The sequence below is a fragment of the Pantherophis guttatus genome, chromosome 8 (genome assembly GCF_059756535.1).
Source record: "Pantherophis guttatus breed Tessera chromosome 8, ASM5975653v1, whole genome shotgun sequence".
NCBI lineage: Eukaryota > Metazoa > Chordata > Lepidosauria > Squamata > Colubridae > Pantherophis > Pantherophis guttatus.
Genome location: NC_142070.1, coordinates 29,275,293 through 29,284,744, shown reverse-complemented (window position 1 = coordinate 29,284,744; position 9,452 = coordinate 29,275,293). Strand labels below are relative to the sequence as shown.

Genomic DNA, 9,452 nt, shown 5'->3' with positions numbered 1-9,452 from the left:
CATAAACTGTGTTAATATTCTGCTATTCTGCTACTCCTTCCTGAAGTATGCATTGAAATCCGTCTCGAACCCGCGCAGCCTCTGAATAGGAGAATCCGTCAGGAATTCCACATTTAATGTTTCCTGAGATAAAACTTACTATTTTGGGCTTATCAGTATACCTTGAACCTCCTGTGGCACTTCGAATTATATTTCAAAGCCTTTCCCTTTTTAAAAAAAAAAATCAAAACATATTCATTCTTGAATATGACTTTATTATATACAATAAGAATTCCCACAGCTGCCTTTCCTGATTGTCAATTATAGGCCCTTGGTGCTGTAATCAGAGTTTACGAGATTCATATTTATGCACAATATGATTTTATAGCTTGATTTATTCTTCAGTATTTGTATTGTGCAATCATTGTGTAATCATTAATTACTTGATTTAAATATTTTCGGAGTATACATCACTTCTTACTTTACTTTGCATTCATTGTAACAACACAGATATGTTTAACTTAGGTCTGAAACCAGGAAACTAAATACTGTGAGGAAATTCAACAGATTCTATAGAATATATTTACTTTTGTTTAAGGTAATCCTATATGTACATCTGTATCTTTTGTATATACACATTTGCTTCATGTAATTTAAATGGATCTGTTAATGTTATATGTGTTTGGTGTTTATATGGTGTTATGTTTACTGGGTTTCGGGGAATAATACAGGTTCCTAATCCCTGAATATTTTGCTTAAAAGAATAAATCTTAAATAAAAATGTTTTTATCAAGTTTTGCTGGGTCTTTAGGCTCCATTCTGCTGCATTTCTGAGGCTGTAGAATGGTGTAGAATGATCAAGTTATGCAAATCTCAAGCTTGCCAATCTTATTTCTAATTGTATCCTTAATGACTTTTTAAAAATTAAACACTCATTCCTTTTTTCTTCCTTGTCTTGTGTTCTATAGAAACATGGGTGTATTCCTTAAATTGGAACTTTGATTTCTGTCAGGGTATGCTGTGATATTGAAGATTAGCTCATATTTGAGTTAATGATTTCCTGATTACAGCACTGTATCAATTCAACAGTATGGACCAGATAATTGTAAATGGGAAACTGTATTTGTTCTAATTGTACAACAAATTGTAAACTTTCCTTAAAAGTTTCTCCTTTCCTCTTACAACACAGTTTTGATTTATACAATAAATAGCTTTTCCCTGAACAGCTGCAGGATTGCAGTTGGGTTGTTCTTGCATTCATTTAACATCCCGGATATTGTGCTGAAATAATTAAATGTTAAGCCTTTTAGTCTTCTGCAAGCAATTACATCCATCATTTTTGTTTTATTTGCATACATTTGTAAGTTTGAGGAAGAGCCTTAAATCAACAACAAAACAGATTGGAGTGGAATAGAGTTCCACTAATAAAATATAGCTCCACTAAAACATTATTACTTGCTGGATATTCAAATGCACTATAACAGAACTTTGGTTTAGCAAAATAGTTTTTGATACTTATTTTGGTTGTTTTTCAGTTATGAAGGAGTAGGATGTATAATTTATGTGTATTTTCATACTAGTGTTTGTTGATATTGGTAAAAGATAACATGTTTTTTTCTTTCCCTTTTGTTCTTATTTACACTTTGGTTCTCAGTTCCAAATATTACACCACCTGATATTTTTCAGGATGTTCTTAATCACAATCTTGCATAATATTATACAAGTACTATATAATTGCTATAGAACAAATGCATGAAAATAATATTTCTAAAACTTGAGGATAATATATGTTTATTCTTTTTTGAGAATTCTTTCTGAGACATGGAAAAACACATGACAAATATTTAACATAGACATTGTAAATATTAACTGTGTCCTGTTCTTCTGTTCACATTCATTAAAAAAAATACTAAATAACACTTTTATATCGATGTTTAGGGTCCTGTAACTTCTGTTTTTAATAGTTTTTAATCAAGAATTCTAATAACAGTAAAAGAAAATACAAACTAAACTCAGAAAAAGAAAGAATAAAGAAAAAATAAAATGAGCAGAGACAAAAGAGAAAAGAAATATTAAAGAACTGACTTCTCATCTTCATCAGAACAAGGTCAGGAAGAATTAATAATTTTTTATCCCCTATATGATAATATTTATAAGAAATATTTCTTCTTTCCATAATCCATCCTTTATCCATACACAAATCCATAGATGCAAAAACTCCCAGGTATACAAATATGTTTTATTTTAATGTTGATCAAACATACCAACTTTATATTTCCTTTTCTTCCAATCTTAATCTTTAATTTATTCAAATATTGTTATCGAGTTTGATCTCTTCAGTTTTTTTTCCTATCTCAAAGGTTTCTTCTAGACATTAGCCAACTTTTTTGTAAATCCAGTAAGAAGTCCTCATCTAGTCATTTTCTTAACTTGTCATTTGTATTTCCAATTTAATCTGTTTCTAATCCATATTTTTAAAGTATTTCTTCCATTTCCAGTTATGGTTTTTCTCCATCAGGAAAACATTTCACTTCTTTATTCTGAAACTTTTTTTTCCTGAAAATGTATTTCCCCTCTTTTTTGCAAGATCTTTTACCCTTTGTGTCTCTTTTACTTCTGCCATATTTTCTTTTAACATCTTGTTTTTGAAATAGTCTATCCATCATTGGAAGAAGCATACATCATTGCTGACATTGTAACTGTTGTTTTCTGACTCCTTTCTTCAAAGATCTGGAGTATTTCAAATATCACATTTCAGTTTACAAAAACACAAGACAGGCTTTTCATGTCCTCCCCCCCCTTCCCCCCCTTCTTCTTTCATTCTAGAATCTTTAGTTCCAATTTGAAATCATAAGGTCATGAATTTTTGTTAGGGTAGACTAAACAATTTAATTCCCACTGTTTGTATGGTGGTGTGTGTTTATTTAATTGTTTCCAAAATTTTATAGCAAGAGTTCTAATAATTCAAGTTTGTCTAGTATTTTAATTCATTTATAACTAACTTATATCAAACTCTTACTTAGGTTTTTGACATTCATTTCCAATTCTTTATATTCTTAAGGATTAATTTATCTTTTATTGAAGAGTAAGGTAAATTTACAGGTAGTTTTTCAAACTTGTCATTTTGAAGTTCTCTGTGATCCTTAAAATAATTAGATTCCAAAAAGTGAGGTTAATAAACCCAGTATCCTTTAAAAGGCTCTGCCACAGTTGGAAGCATGTTGGCTTCCCTTTGCCTCCTACCCGTAGCACTCAAAACTTGGGGGGAAACTGCTGTCCTGCTGTCTGTTCATGAGGAGCAACTGCCCAAAGCACAAATAAGTTATCTGTTGTTCTCTCCTTATCAAGAGAGGTTCTGTGGGACCAATGTACTCGTCATTCCTTTAGTCTTGGCCAGAGATGTTGTGTTTGCTGTTAATGGAGATGCTTAGCTCTATTCTTCCTATGGAAATCTGTAGTTCTGTAACTTCTTATTTTCACTTGTAATTACTCAAAGATCTGTGGTTACCTGCAACCATTTTCCCATTACGAAGTGGCAGGTCTTAAAGTTGGTGCAGTTACTCTTTGGGATCCAGTTTGAGTCTTATGATTTCCCATTTCAATTTTTTGAGGACAAATAGTTTTATGAGCGTTTTAATGTATCTCCAAAGTAAGCAGGGCATGAACTAGATTCTTTCTTTCCTTTAAGGTTTAACAATAAAATTATCTCTATAATTACTTACAATGAGACCTTGCTTGCAGACCTGACTGTTCACTCAAGCTTTTGGTGAGAATGACTAAGGCTGCCTTTTAATTTAGTTTGTTTTCTTTTGCTTCCACCTAGTTTGTTCTTCTGCCATCTGTATCATTTTTGTTTGTTTTTGTTTTTATTATCATTTTTTATGTCTTAAATCATTTGTAAAGGGCCCCGAGTCACTGGAAGTTGGTTGGCATATATATTTTAGTAACAATGCTTTTCCTAAATTAAGGGTTGAAAAGATATAAGATTTTTCTAGCACTGCATTCCTGACTGAAGGGACACTATCCTACTGTGGGGCAGAGATAATTCACAGTACTTAATAACATGTGGAAACATTTCCCTAAGAAATTTGTTGTATAGTTCAGTAATATAAAAGTTTGTTTTGCTATTTTTACATTTAGTTTTCAGAAGTAGGTTTGTGAAAAAGAACTAAATTGAGAATTATGCAATAATAAATGGGAAGTTTAGCACTCTTAGAAATGTTTTTTGTAGAACAATTTTTAAATTTGTATTTAGGACAGCATCTATATACACTCACTTCTTGCTAACTTATTGAGTGAGTTCCATTCCAATAATCAGGTTCTTTAGTGAAATACTAGCTAAATGAAGACATTTCTGAGAAAAAGGGAGACCTGTGAATGATTGTTAACTAAAATAATTGCTAAATGAGGAGTTACTGTATTCAACGCTTCATGCAGGTAAAATTCTTAGTTGATTTAAATGAGAACAAAAAGAAACTTCTTAAAAATACAAAGCACATTGTTCTTTCTGTGAGGTCAATTACTTTATATGTAAATATGTACCTATTAATATGGAGAACTGGACCTCCATTTCCAGCTCTCTGTAGAAAAAGCAGACTTAGTCTCATAACTGCAGAGGGATGGAAACATTGAGATAGTTTCTAGTGGAAACTCATCAACTAGAAGCAAAATACCTGATAATTTAATCAGCTTTGCTTTCCTTCCTTTGAATATAGTAATGTCTATAACGTGAACCCATTCTGAATCAAGGAGTACCAGTTCTTAAATTGATAAAACAGCAGGGAAATGCTTCTTTATTCATTTTCATATTTATATGAAGCTGCTGGATATATTGATGATATGCAAGTTGTATATCTACAGCATGGGCTGAGAAGGAGATTCAGTGGCAGTCCAGTCCACTAAAGTACTAAACTTACAACCACAATTGGAACTGTAATTTTGGTCAGTAACCAATGCTGTTGTAAAGCAACACATCACATTTTTGCAACATTTATCAATGGCAATCCCTATGGCTGTCTTTAAGTGAATCCTACTGGTCATTAACAGAGGATCCATCCCAATTCAAGCCATTCTGGGCTAAGTCTTCCCCAGCCCGAACCCTCAATGAGGTAAGAGATTACCTGCAACCCCACCTTCCTATTTCCCCCTTCTGTGCTTTTTTGGCCACCTTGCACCCTGCCTCTCAGGACAGCAAGCAGCCTGAGAACTGTGTGGCTTTGGGTTGCTTTCCACATCCCAGGAAACCTTAGTTGTCCCAGCCGAGTCCCAGTTGCCCTGGTTACCCTGCACTCTCCATTTGATTCTTGCTCCCATCTTATTTCTCCCACTGATGACAAGACATGCCCAACCTGGATACTAGGCCATATGTGACTGGCTTTGCATGGAAAAATGAAAACGCACAAAGCAACTTAAAAGGGACTGCAGCACATTCAAATGCCCCTTTGCACTATGTTCCTTTTTCAGCCCTTTTCAAGATCCCCTCCCCTTTTCCCTTTTTCTGCCACTCACAGTCAGCCTATTCCTACCCAGGAGCTCTTTTCCAAGAAATGCCCTTTTTTTGCAAACAACTTCTGGGCAGGGCTGGGGGTTGACTTTGTGCTGTGAAAAAGGGGGAAAATGGCTGCTTGATTATTATATTTTTAAGGCTGCTGTATTTGGTAGAATAATACTTTCAAGAGCCAAGAGAAGGTGGGATAAGGAGACTACAGGAGAAGTAAATTGGGTGAAGGATTGTAACAGTGAGCAGTACAAACAATATTATGGGGAGCATTGGATGGGCAGCTCCAGGCAAGAGGGATCAGCAATTCAGTGCTGTTCCCCATTTCTGTGAATCATACTTTGGTCTGCTGCTGCTAAATGCAAGATATTTGTTCAGCAATGCTATATTTCTCCACCATTTAATCAAGGACAAAAAGGCCATCCTGGTGTGTATTGCTGAAATCTGGGCAAGGGCAGGGGAGGTGGCTCTTTGGAAATTTGCCCAGGTTTTTCTTTCATTCCATTTAACTGTATTTAAAACTGCTGGGAGAGGTCATCTGTCAGCTGAGATAAGGTATCAGCAATATAGAATAGAATAGAATTCTTTATTGGCCAAGTGTGATTGGACACACAAGGTACATTTTACATTTCTACCTATGATTGAGAAAGGGCTTGATGTGGGCTTTACATAGTGTCTGTGGGGAATAGGATGAGAAGAAACAGGTACAGATTAAATTCAAGACAGAATGGCGATTTATCAAATAATTATATGGATTAATTAAAACTTTGAAATTCTTACTTCTCTAGAAAGAACAGAATGTAGTCCAAGGGCTCTTTTGGATGTGGATCCTACTTTAACAGTGGGTATAGGCTGTGACCAAGAATTTTTTTGGATTTTTTTCCCCCTAAACTTAGGCTAGTGGGCCAAATGTGGCCTTTTCTGAAATGAGATGCCCTCATACTTGCAAACAGCCAAATCTAAGTGGATTCTGGGTAGTAGCATTACTACTGTTGAGAATAACAGTTCAACAGCATCAAGAGTAGGTATAGGCAATCTTTTGTTTGCCAAGGCCTCTTCTAACATTTTTTGATAGGCCGAGAACTACAAAGTGTATGGATCTATATTGCATACCTTGAGCACGGATCAGTTGGGAGAGGAACATTTGGGTTTTTGTTGATATTTTAAAAGAGAAATACCTATCCTGTGGCTTACATACGATTTCCTGTGTCAAAACTTGTATTGCCAGCTTTCAGCTCTCATGATCAGAAGCTATTCCAGAAACCATAAAAAGGGATTCAAACTAGTCCAACCTCTCTGTATTACCAGTCCCTACCCTGTCTGGGTGTTTGCAGAAAGTATCAGTTTAAGCTCTTGGATGTTGACTCATCAGGCCTTGTGAAAAGGTATAGCTTGTTATTTTAAAAAAAACTGTTTGTTAACATTGTGTGGTGATCTGATAGTTAAGCAAGGTTTATTGGCATCCACAGGAACATTGTGGTTGGAAGCATTTTGCCATCTAATGCCAGCAACCTGCAACTAACTTACACAAAAATTATGTCTGGAGCCTCATTTATCAACATTATCGAAGGCATTTTATGAGCTTTTTTGAGGCTAGTTTAATATTAATTCTTAATGAAGAAAGGTATATTTATTTAGATACAGGTTCGAATGATTGTTTAAAATATTTTCTCATTTCTTTCAGCAGAAATGAGTTAATAGCTTATTTTTAAAACATTAACACTTTCATTTTACTAAGAAAGCAATATGTTTTTGTTATATTTGAGAGCATTATTCATATAAAAATTGTGAGAAGAAAAGTTTCAGAATAAAAAAAGCTAGTTAGCTCTTTCTAGACATGTTTGTATTCTTGGTTTTTTTCTGTAAAGAAAAAAGTTGCATAATTTTTTACTCAGTTTATAGTTTCTGTTGTGATTTTGAATATCTTATTTTTTTCCAGAAATAAACTTCATTGCTTTCCCAATTGTTTTTGGGTTTCGCTTTATTTAATTTTCAGCCGATTTGTTGATTATCTTAAGGCTGGAAAGAAGTTTGCTTTGTCTCCCAGCTATCTTAATGTGAAGTATAGACTTTTCTAAATTTATTTGGAAACAATTGGTTTGGGTTTATTTTGATGTGGCAAGAAATTCTATGCTTTCCTTGGTTTTTCTTTATACCATACGATTTTTCCTCATTGGTGTCATTGGAATGCTGTTTCTTAAAAACTATTATTGTGCTCCAATTGGAAAGATTTGATCAGCAGCTGAGCTTTTGCATTGTGTCATTAGATGGGTCAGTCTCTTTGGAATCTCAAAAGAGTCGAATCTTAGGCGAAGTCATTCTGAAATATATGTTGACACTAGATTAAGATAATTAGTAGAGTCATACTTCCTTGCATGTCTGGAATGACTAAAAAAAAGACTTTCCTAGCCTACAGAATTTGTTCAGTTTGTGAAGTTCTTCTGATATTCTTTGTCTTCTTTATTTTACCATAGTGTTTGTTTGAAGATATTCAAGCATTAATTTGGATTTTAGAAAATGCTACTTCAGTCTTTCAGATTCAGATTTAATTCCTATATGATTTGTTTTTTTAAGTAATTGCTGCTTCTGTTTTACCTATATAGTATCATAAAAAGCAAATTTAACAGCACTGAGTATCTTAATCTCAGTGCTGAACTGTCATGCAAAATAACACTTTCATGCATATGCCTGTGGAGTTTTTTCTGTATTTCATAATAGTTTATGAATTATTGTATAGAAACTGTTTTAGAATATTTTGCCTTCAGTCATTTAGATTCTAAAAATGTTCTAGCTTGCATATGATTGCATGAAATATACTCAGAATACCTTAGGTTATTATAGTTATTCTACTTTCATAGTGGGTTAAGCATGTCCAAAATCACCAGTATTCTCTTCTTACAGTAGCAATATACTGCTTGTGGCATAATATGATTAAATCTAATATATAGACTACTTGTTATGAAAAAGTATCAAAGTTGTGGTTTATGGGTAGAAGGAATAAATATTTATAGGCCTATGGTTTATGGAAAATTAAGCCTAGAATATAAGATGAGTGAACAATTGAGAAAGTAAATTAAATGTGTGTTTGTAAAACTAAGAGAAAGCTATAGCAATAGGAAGAGATTAGTTCCTAAGAGATGAGAGAGAGGGAGGGCGGGAAGATTTGGTAATATCTTTGAATTCATTGATATCTACAGCATATTAAATCATATTAAATATAATATCAGAACTATTTTAATGTTAATTAAAATTATGCATCTTGGATTACTATGGATAATAAACTACATTATTGAATTGACACTGGTTGTGTCAAGCTTCAAAAGACTTTTGCTGTTGTAACTATTATCACATCTGAGCTTGTCAATGAACAAGGGGTGGGGGGTGGGGAGAGGCTGATAGAAAATGGCCCAGACATCAAGATATTGGTCTGAGAACCAAGGACATTTCGGCAGGTGTTTATAGAAGCTAAAAAAGACTTTCCCACAACAAAATCCAGAAGCTGTATTGGACAATGTGACCTGAGTTAATGGGGGAGGGGGGAGTAGAATTTGAACTTTAACTATAGGTGTTAGCATGGGAAAGTTCTAGATCTGGTTTTGCCTTCAAACATGCTGAAATGATCGCAATAAAGTTTTGCATAAAGAGATTAAACCGTCTCGATCATGCTTGCTCTGGTTGGGTTTGTCAGTTGGAACCTTGACAGGTTGTTGCTCTTACTGGGCCCTTAAAAACTATTCATTCAACAAATAAAGAGATGAACAAAAATATGGATTTAAGCAAAGATTATGTTGAAGCTGCTTGTGAAAGGAGCCAAAATAATTACTTTCAAATTGTGTGCCAGATACGCTAATATAAGGTATGAAAAAATTCCTTGATGGAATTTTATTTGTTAAATTTGTATAGTATCCATCTTTGTTCTCAATATAGAGAGATTCACTGACGATGCTGCCGTCACTGCTCACTCTGCTGAAGACCT

General features: G+C 34.0%; 1 protein-coding gene across 1 annotated transcript in view; it reads left to right on the top strand.

Annotated features, from left to right (window-relative positions):
- ARHGAP10 (Rho GTPase activating protein 10) overlaps window positions 1-9,452 on the top strand; it is a 109,211-nt gene that overhangs the window by 1,361 nt on the left and 98,398 nt on the right. The gene's annotated exons all lie outside the window — the stretch shown is intronic.